Source organism: Lipotes vexillifer, unplaced genomic scaffold (genome assembly GCF_000442215.2).
Source record: "Lipotes vexillifer unplaced genomic scaffold, Lipotes_vexillifer_v1.1 scaffold1654, whole genome shotgun sequence".
Classification (NCBI taxonomy): domain Eukaryota; kingdom Metazoa; phylum Chordata; class Mammalia; order Artiodactyla; family Lipotidae; genus Lipotes; species Lipotes vexillifer.
In genome coordinates this window covers 319274-329575 of record NW_006794528.1, presented here as the reverse complement: position 1 = coordinate 329575, position 10302 = coordinate 319274, and the positions used below count along the sequence as shown (strand labels likewise).

Genomic DNA, 10302 nt, shown 5'->3' with positions numbered 1-10302 from the left:
AAAAAAAAAAAAAAAAGAGTCATGTACCACAGTGTTTATTGCTGCACTATTTACAATGGCCAGGACATGGAAGCATCTGTCCATTGACAGATGAATGGATAAAGAACATGTGGCACATATATACAATGGAATATTACTCAGCCATAAAAAGAAATGAAATTGAGTTATTTGTAGTGAGGTGGATGAACCTAGAATCTGTCATACAGAGTGAAGTAAGTCAGAAAGAGAAAAACAAATACCGTATGCTTACACATATATATGGAATCTAAAAAAATAAAATGGTCATGAAGAACCTAGGGGCAGGACAGGAATAAAGAGGCAGACCTACTAGAGAATGGACTTGAGGACATAGGGAGGGGGAAGGGTAAGCTGGGACGAAGTGAGAGAGTGGCATGGACTTAATATACACTACCAAATGTAAAATAGATAGCTAGTGGGAAGCAGCCGCATAGCACAGGGAGATCAGCTCGGTGCTTTGTGACCACCTAGAGGGTTGGGATAAGGAGGGTGGGAGGGAGGGAGATGCAAGAGGGAAGAGATATGGGGATATATGTATATGTATAGTTGATTCACTTTGTTATAAAGCAGAAACTAACACACCACTGTAAAGCAATTATACTCCAATAACGATGATAAACAAAAAAGATGTGGTACCTATATACAATGGAATATTACTCAGCCATAAAAAGGAACAAAATTGGGTCATCTGTAGAGACATGATAGACCTAGAGACTGTCATACAGAGTGAAGTAAGTCAGAAAGAGAAAAACAAATATCGTATAATATCGCTTATATGGGGATTCTAGAAAAACGGTACAGATGAACCTAGAAAAATGGTACAGATGAACTTATTTGCAAAGCAGCAATAGAGACACAGATGTAGAGAACAAACGTATGGATACCAAGAGGGGAAGGGGGGGTGGGATGAACTGGGAAATTGGGATTGACATATATACACTACTATGTATGAAATAGGTAACTAATGAGAACCTACTGTATAGCCCAGGGAATTCTACTCAATTCTCTGTGTTGATCTAAATGGGAAGGAAATCCAAAAAAAGAGGGGATATATCTATATGTATAACTGATTAACTTTGCTGTACAGAAGAAACTAACAGAACATCATAAAGCAACTATACTCAAATAAAAATTAATTTTAAAAAAAGCACAAGTAAATTAAGCCTAAAGAAAGGGGGATGTCAAAAGGATTGATGAAACTCACAAGGGTAAATGCATTGACTCATTCAAGAAATCTTTAACTGATCACTTAATTTAACCAGTTATATTTCTATGCACTGGGCACATTAGACCAAGAATGAAACAGAGACCCAAGCAAGTGACCCAGAAGAGGAAAACTCAAAGTCATGGACAAATTCTCAGTTAAATGGAAAGTGAGGTTAGAGGAGGATAGTGGGAGGAATGAGATCTTAAAAGGTTGGCCAGAGATTTCAAGAGGATAACATCTGCACAGATAACATTTTTGAAAACCTGAAAGAAAGGAGGCAGAGAGAGATACAATTTGAGAGCTACTTTGGCACTCTAAGGACTAAACCAAAGTGTTTGCACTGCATGCTGGGATAATTCATTCACTCAGCAAGTACTCACTGAGCACTTCCTATTTTTCTGGCTATGCCAGGCTCTTTGCTGTTCCTTGCCCTCACCAGACACACTCCCCTGCCTTTAATACATCAATGTCCTCTTCTTTTGAGGGCTTCCCCCCAATGAATAGCACCATTTAGCAGATACATAAACAAATTGAAAAAGCTGTGACAGGAGAAGGAACAATATCCTAGCAAGGACCCTGTCTAATTCATCTTTGCACCCCAGTGCTGGGCACATAGTAGGCATTTAGGAAATGTTTGATGAATGAATGACTATCATTGTGAGGCACTGAGGAAGCCAAAGTTTTCTAATGAGAAATGTTAGCCTGGGGAATTCCCTGGCGGTCCAGTGGTTAGGACTCTGCACTGCCACTGCCAAGGGAAAGAAATGTTAGCCTGGTTACAACTCTGTAAAAAGTGCATTTAAAAAATCTTTTACAAATCTACTGAAAAACACTAACAGTGGTTGAATGATGGAATTACGGGAGACTTTCTTTTCTCTATTTCCCCCATTTTGTATATTGCAGCAGCATTTTTTTAATGAAAAAATATATTTTAGCCCATCCCCCCGTTCCCTCCCCCCGACCCAAACTGTGAGACTTACAACGTATTACCTAATTGAAAAAAATTGTTTGTACCATATAAATTATGAAGACTGAGAAAACATGACCTGAATTTTATAATGCAACCAACTATAATTTATCACCACATTATTCTGATGTGTTTGCTGATATGCATGATCATTTATAGCCAGGCATAAACAACAGCTCCCATAAAACATTTTGATTAGTATTACTTGAAATAGCCAAATTGGGTCTTTTGTATGAGCGCTGGGGAAGGGGAGGCAGAAACTGGGCCGAGGGGGATTTGACTCTGTTGCCCTCACTAGGGACCCAACTTTTCTGGCAGAGTCTGTCAGGACCTGGGAGCTCTGGGGACCTCTGGCTGACAGATGTGCAGGCGTCCAAGTGCTGGCAGCAGAGCAGGGCAGTAACTGGGACTGCTCAGGCTTCACGAAGGAGCTTTTCACCCCAACAGGAGCGGCGCTACCACCCCAAACTCTCCTTTACTTTCCCTCCCAAGGTCAGCTTTCTAGATGTGAGAAAGCCCATAAGGATACTGCCTAAAATGGCATCAATAAAAATTTATTTGGGCAGCGGAAGCACTGCCTCTAGAAGGCTAGAGGAGGGACATGTTCATTCACATGACAAATATTTATCGAGAACCAATAGGCACCAAGTGTAAGCAAGGTTCTATACATACATGATATCATTTTCCCCTTCCTTCATCGTTTCTTTCTTCATGATATTATCCCCATTACATAGATAATGAAGCAGGCTCAGAAAAGTTAACTGGCCCTAGGTCACACATTTAAGTTAAGTGGTGGGAGTTGGGTGGACTGGGGAGTAGAGAGAGGGAAGGAGGAGGGATCCAAACTTAGCTCTATCAGACCTGGAAACCCACTCTCCCCGCACTTTACAAAGCAACATAGCGTAAGTTTCCAGACTTGGTGTTTAAAGCCTGTGTGACTATCAGCGGCCGTTCTGGGTCTCAGTCTCCTTGTTTAAAAATAAAGGGCCTGAGAAGTATGTTTTCCAAGTGTCCTTCCAGCGCTGGTTCTTTGTCACAGTGTTCCCTCTCCCTGTCTTTGTGAAAGCTCTGCGGGAGGAACACTCCCAGGTCACCAGCGCAGAGCAACGCCAGGAACTCCTGTCTCTCCGGGGATCGCCCCCTAGAGGACATCGGTGGTGTTGCAGGAGCCAAGGCTCCCACTGAGAGTCCGGGCAGCAAACAATCACAGGGTTGAAGCCAACTTTAATTACCGCTTTACCTTTTTTTAAATGGATTTAGAAAACATTCTCACAGCCCTTCCCACGCTCACCAGGGCAATGCTGCTGAAACATTTAATGATGGGGAACATTTGTAGCCTGAAGACCTACTGGTTCTATGAGTCATATTTAAAAATTAGATTATATTTTAACTTTCTACACCTCAGTTTCTTTTAGGACTGTGAGACCCTTTACTGATCCAGTGCTGATTTTGTAGAGCTGCCGAAATGTGATTATAAAACAATACATTTGTCTCTACTTAGTTATTTTTATTACAATAGTCAAGTTTTGATTAGGTAATATATGCATGTGGTACAACATTCAAAAGTCACTACAGGGACTTCCCTGGTGGCGCAGTGGTTAAGAATCTGCCTGCCAGTGTGGTTCAAGCCCTGGTCCGGGAAGATCCCACATGCCGCGGAGCAACTAAGCCCGTGTGCCACAACTACTAAGCCTGCACTCCAGAGCCCGTGAGCCACAGCTACTGAGCCTACGTGCCACAACTACTGAAGCCTGCGTGCCTAGAGCCCATGCTCTGCAACAAGAGAAGCCACCGCAATGAGAAGCCCGCGCACCGCAACGAAGAGTAGCCCCCGCTTGCTGCAACTAGAGAAAGCATGCATGCAACAATGAAGACCCAATGCAGCCAAAATATAAATTAATTAATTAATTAATTTAAAAAAAGTCACTACAGAGTTTTCAGTAATTATCATATGACCCAGAAATTCCACTCTTGGGTCTATACCTCCGCAAACTGAAAACAGGTGTTCAAATAAAAATTTATACACGAATGTTCATAGCAGCACTATTCACAATAGCCACAAAGTGGAAACAACACAAATGTCATCAACTGACACTAGATAAACAAAATGTGGTATATTCATACAGTGGAACATTATTCAGCCATAAAAAGGAATGAAGTACTGATACATGCTACTATTTGGATGGACCTTGAAACATTATGCTAACTGAAAGAAGCCAGACACAAAAGGCCACATATTATATTATTCCATTTATATGAAATATCTGGAAGAGGCAAATCCATAGAGATTTTCTTATCTGCAGGTTAGTGGTTGCCAGGGTCTGGGGGAAAGGGCGAATGGGAAGTGACTGCTAATGAGTATGGGGTCTCCTGTTGGGGTGATGAAAATGTTCTGTAACTAGATAGTGGCGATGGCTGCACAACATTGTGAATGTACTAAATGTTGCTGAATTGTACTCTAAAATATTTAAAATGGTAAATTTTATGTTACATGTATTTGACAACAATACAAATAAATAAATAAAGGGTATTCTGTAAAAAGTAAGTTCCCCTTTCTCTAGGTCCCCTTCCTGCAGACAAAAACAACAGTTAGCACTTTTCATTCTCTACTCTTCCAGAGATTATTATTGTATGTATGTATGTGTGTGTGTATATATAGTGTGTGCATATACAGTGTTTATTATATATGTGCTTGTATGTATTGTAAATATATATTCTTATTCTCCCTTTTTTGGGACACAAATTGTCACACCATTCTGCAACTTGCTTTTTCCACTTCAATTATTTTGGATGGTTCTGAGTCAGTACTTGTTGTTTTTAATGGCTTTTGATCTTTCCAAAATGATAAATGAAGAATATCATCTCATTATAGTTTTAATTTTTATTTATTTTCTTTTGAATGAGGTTGAGCATCTTTTCATGTGTTAAAACCCATTTGTATTTTCTTTTTTTTTATTAATTAATTAAACAAAAATACAAGGGAACAAATCCACAGTTTTATTTATTTACTTTTCAGTAAGTTTAAATCCTTGAAGAGTACAGCATCACATGGATTCCGTGTCCAATGCCCTTAGCAGGAAGGTTGCTTTGGAATTTGGCACAAACCATGCCACTGTTTCCAAGAGCACGAGTTATCTTTCCCCAGATTACTCTGGTTTTGTTAGGTTTTCCGTCAGGAATTACTCTGTTGTTCTTTGCTTTGTACACATAAGCACATCTCTTGCCTAGACAGAATTCAGTTTTATCTCGAGCATATACACCTTCAATTTTCAGGAGAGCTGTGTGCTCCCTCTGGTTCTGTAGACCCCGCTTATAGCCAGCAAAAATGGCCTTGGACCACAGCCTTCCAGACATATTTGTCATTTTAGAAGTCCTGTTCCTAGCAGGCCCCACTTATTTGCCCCCAAAGTTCAGCTGCAGGAGCGCCACACACCTCCCTAATTAATTAATTTATTTGGCTGCATCAGGTTTTAGTTGAGGCACACGGGATCTTTCACTGCAGCGTGTGGGCTTCTCTCTAGGTGTGGCGCGTGGGCTGTAGAGCACATGGGCTCAGTAGTTATGGCACGCAGGCTTAGTTTCCCCGCCGCATGTGGGATCTTAGTTCCCCGACCAGGGATCAAACTCGAGTCCCCTGCATTGGAAGGCAGATTCTTAACCACTGGACTACCAAGGAAGTCCCCTCATTTGTATTTTCTTCACTATGACTTTTCTTTTCATATACTTTGCCCATTTTTATGTGAAGTTGTTGGTCTTTTTCCTTTTGACTTGTAGGTGCTTTTTATAAATTAACATTTTGAGCTCTCTATGATATTAATTTTAAATCTATTACCCAATTGTCTTTTGACCCTCCAACATTCGTGTAACCAGATGCATTAATTTTCCCTGTTTGAATTACTTAGCATGGTTTCTGTTTTTCTGACTGGATCCTGACTGACACATTTGGGTGGGTTTTCTTTTTCATTTGTGCTAACACTTTGTACATTAAGGAAATTAACCAATTATCTATCATACATGCTGAAATTATTTTTATTAGTTTATTTTGCCTTTTAAATATGTTTATTCTTTTATAGAAATTTAAAAATTTTATGTACTCAAATTTATCAGTATTTGCCCTTACAGTTTCTATATTTCATGGCATGCTTAGACAGGCCTTCCTCATTCTAAGATGATAAACATATTCACCTATATTTTCTTTCTATACTTTTATGGTTTCATGTTTTATATTGAGTTTTTTATTCATCTGGAACTTATTTTGGAGTAAGGAGTGAGGTAGCAATATAATTTAAATGGCTTTCCCAAATGGAAAATGGTGTTTAGTCAATTGTCTCAGTACCATTTATTGAATAGCCCTTCCTTTCTCCTTTGATTTGAAATGCTAATTTTATCGAGTATTACATTCAAATATGTACTTGGGTCTGTTTCTGGACTTCTTTATTGGCTTATCTATTTCTTAGTCAGTTATACTTTACTTATTAGCCAGAAACCAGCATTTGACTTTATGGACTCATCCATAAAAATACCTCTACACTTGAAGTAAGTAACTCTTGGAAGTCAAAACAAAAGAAAGGGAGGGTGGAGTCTTCTCATGTCTGAGAAGCCAGAGATGTTGACTGAGGAGTAAATGCTGAAAAATTGATCTCCTAAACCAAGGCTTCCTAAATAATTTTTGATTGATAAAGTAAGTGCATTTAAATGCCAGATTTCAACCAAAAGTTATGGGGGCCTCTTGTTTATTTACTTTCTGAGAGATTTCCTAAATTTTATCTTCTAACTCTTTTACTGAGCTGTCATATTTTTAATCCCAAGGGCTCTTTATTGTTTTACAAATGCTTTTTTTTTTTAGCATCCTGTTCTTTTTTCATGGATACATTATTTTCTCTTCCTGAAGATTAACCACAGAATATATCTTTTTTTCCTCCTCTTTTCTGTATTTCTCTATTTTCTTTGAGTTCATTGTTTTGTGTGTATTAGCTGCTATCTTTTAGAGACTTTTCCTCAATTATTTGAATTGTACCTTATTTAATATTATTTTAATATTAGCCTTATTTAAGAGTGAAGCATGAAAAAGCTAACTGGAAAATCTGTGTGTGTGTGAGTGAGAGAGAGAGAAGAGGATTATGGATTAAAAGGCTTCAGGCAGGATAACTAGGCAGAGACCCCACTGTTTATTTAGGTGACCTTCAACTGTCAATCTCTTAAGCCATTTCCCTTGGGCAAGTTTCGCCTGAGAAGAAATCTCCAGTCTCCTGCCTGGTGGGTCCATATCTGGCTTCCTGCTCCCTGGGAGTTAAGCTAGGGAAAAAACTGGTGGGCAATACAGGGATACTACAAAATGGGAAAATCTTTTGGGGGAAAAAAACCCCTATGTTCAAGACCAGTAAGTTTGGGGGACTTCCCTTGGTGGTACAGCGGTTAAGAGTCCACTTTCCAGGGCAGAAGATGCGGGTTTGATCCCTGGTCGGGAACTAAGGTCCCACGTGCCATGGGGCAACTAAGCCCACGCCACAACTACTGAGCCCACGTGCCACAACTAGAGAACCCACGTGCTGGATGGCAGAGACTTCCCTAGTGGTCCAGTGGTTAAGAATCTGCCTTCCAATGTAGGGGACGCGAGGTCAATCCCTGGTTGGGGAACTAAGATCCCACATGCTGCAGGGGAACTAAGACCCAATGCAGCCAAAAATAAAATAAATAAATATTAAAAAAAAAAAAAAAAAGACCAGTAAGTTTGCTGGGTAAGGACCTCTGGATATACGAGGTGTCCCTGTTTTAATAACTGCTAATATAAGTGTATGTTTGAAAGACAAATACAACGTGTATCCTTTATGAACCCCTCTTAGTTCGGTTGTCTCTGGCCACTGTAAGGCTAACACTTGCACATCTAATCTGAAAGAGTACACTGTACAGAGCCCGTGTGTGTGTGTGTGTGTGTGTGTGTGTGTGTGTGTGTGTGTGCGTGTGTTGAGGGGATAGGACGGTGGTGGTGGAGGGGGGAGCCCTTTGGGAAGCAATTCCATTCATAGGAATCCTGGGTCTACTTCCTTACAACCTTTAGGATTTTGTGCTGATGAGTATCGTTTCAGTGGCCTGTTTGGCCTCTATAAAGATCTCAATTGTTCCTTTTTCCCTTTAACTGGGGATCAGATGTGTGGGAAGATTTTGCTTTGAAATGTTTTTATTCCAGCAAGAAGGCTCAGTTTTAAACACAAAATGTACCTGTATTAGCCCTGTGCTCTCAAACTTCCAAAAAGAAGGTCTTTTATAAATTTGCTGAATTCTCTGTGAGCTTGTGTTTATTAAGGCCCACTGTTTGCAAACTACTTTGCCATGACATACACATCATTTTAAAACAGGAAGTTAGCTTTTAATCATTAGGCTGAAGTCAAGTGCTTCAGAAAATAAAAAGGCTTCAAGCCTGAGAATTTAACATGACAAAAGTCACAAGAGGAAGGTAGGTGACTCTGGCTTTGCCTCTTCATTCAGTCTTTGGGTTTGTTCATTGTTTGCCCACTTCTTATATACCTATTTTGTGCATGGCCTCATTTATACTCTGGTCTACACCAATCAAATGAGCTACTCAGTCAAAATGCAAGAACTCTGTTAATACATAGACTTCCTATGTACAAAGATAGGAAAAGAGGCCTTATTTTCACTGCTGTAAAATACACCATTGTGTGAGTGAACTGTAATTCATTTACTAATTCTCTTGCTGATGAATGATGTTTGAGTTGTTTCCAGATTTTTCTATTACAAGCAATGCTGCAGTGAACAACCTAGCACATCCCTCCCTCCTAGCACATCCCTTGCGCACATGTGCAAGTTTCACTCAGGCAACAGTTCTCAAAGTGTGATCCAAGGACCCACAGGGGTCCGTGAAGTCCTTTTAGGGGGTCCGTGAGGTCAAAACTATTTTCATAATAATTTTCACTTTCATTCTGTCAGTCATAGGCAGAGGAGTTTTCCAGAGGCTGCATGATATGTACCTAATTATCAGAAAAGGCCATTAAAATACTCCTACCATTTCCAATTATGTATCTATATGAGGCTGTCTTCTGTTAAAGCCAGACCGTAAAGAGATGTGCACAATGTAAACAATGCCAGTCATCTCCCTAAATTTTCGAGTATATATAATTCTTTTTCATAAAATATGTTGTGTTAACATGTACTGGGTTTCAATCGAAAAATGGGCAAAAGACCTAAATCGACCTTTCTCCAAAGAAGAAATATGAACAGCCAATAGGTACATGCAAAGATGCTCAACATTGCTAATTATTAGAGAAATGCAAATCAAAACTACCATGAGGTACCACCTCACACCAGTCAGAATGGCCATCATTGAAAACTCTGCAAATAACAAATGCTGGAGAGGATGTGGAGAAAAGGGAACCCTCTTACACTGTTGGTGGGAATGTAAGTTGGTTCAGCCACTATGGAGAACAGTATGGCAGTTCCTCAGAAAACTAAAAATAGAATTACCATATGATCCAGCAATCCCACTCCTGCGCATATATCCAGACAAAACTCTAATCCAAAAAGATACATGCACCCCTATGTTCATAGCAGCACTGTTCACAAGAGCCAAGACGTGGAAACAGCCTAAATGTCCATCAACAGTTGAATGGATAAAGAAGATATACAATGGAATACTACTCAGCCATAAAAGAGAAAGAAATAATGCCATTTGCAGCAAAGTGAATGCAACTAGAGATTATCACACTAAGTGAAGTTAGTCAGAAAGAGAAAGACAAATACCGTATGATATCATTCATATGTGGAATCTAAAAAAATGACACAAATGAACCTATCTACGAAACAGCAACAGACTCATGGACATAGAGAACAGGCTTGTGGTTGCCAAGGGGGAGAGGGTTGGGAGAGCAATGGAGTGAGAGGTTGGGGTTAGCAGATGTAAGCTATTATATATAGAATGCATAAACAACAAGGTCCTACTGTATAGCACGGAGAACTATATTCAGTATCCTATGGTAAAGTGTAAGGAAAAACTATTAAAAAAATGTATATATATGTGTAACTGAGTCACTTTGCTGTACAGTGGAATTTAACACAATATTGTAAATCAACTTAAAAAAAACATGTACTGGGTTTA

The 10302-nt window shown here is 39.6% G+C and overlaps 1 pseudogene across 1 annotated transcript; it reads right to left on the bottom strand.

The window, feature by feature from the left end:
• Positions 1-5213: 5213 nt before the first annotated feature.
• Positions 5214-5575, bottom strand: LOC103084821 (60S ribosomal protein L35a pseudogene; annotated as a pseudogene). Its single transcript, XR_014368685.1, has one exon. The product of XR_014368685.1 is annotated as a 60S ribosomal protein L35a pseudogene (transcript).
• Positions 5576-10302: the final 4727 nt, after the last annotated feature.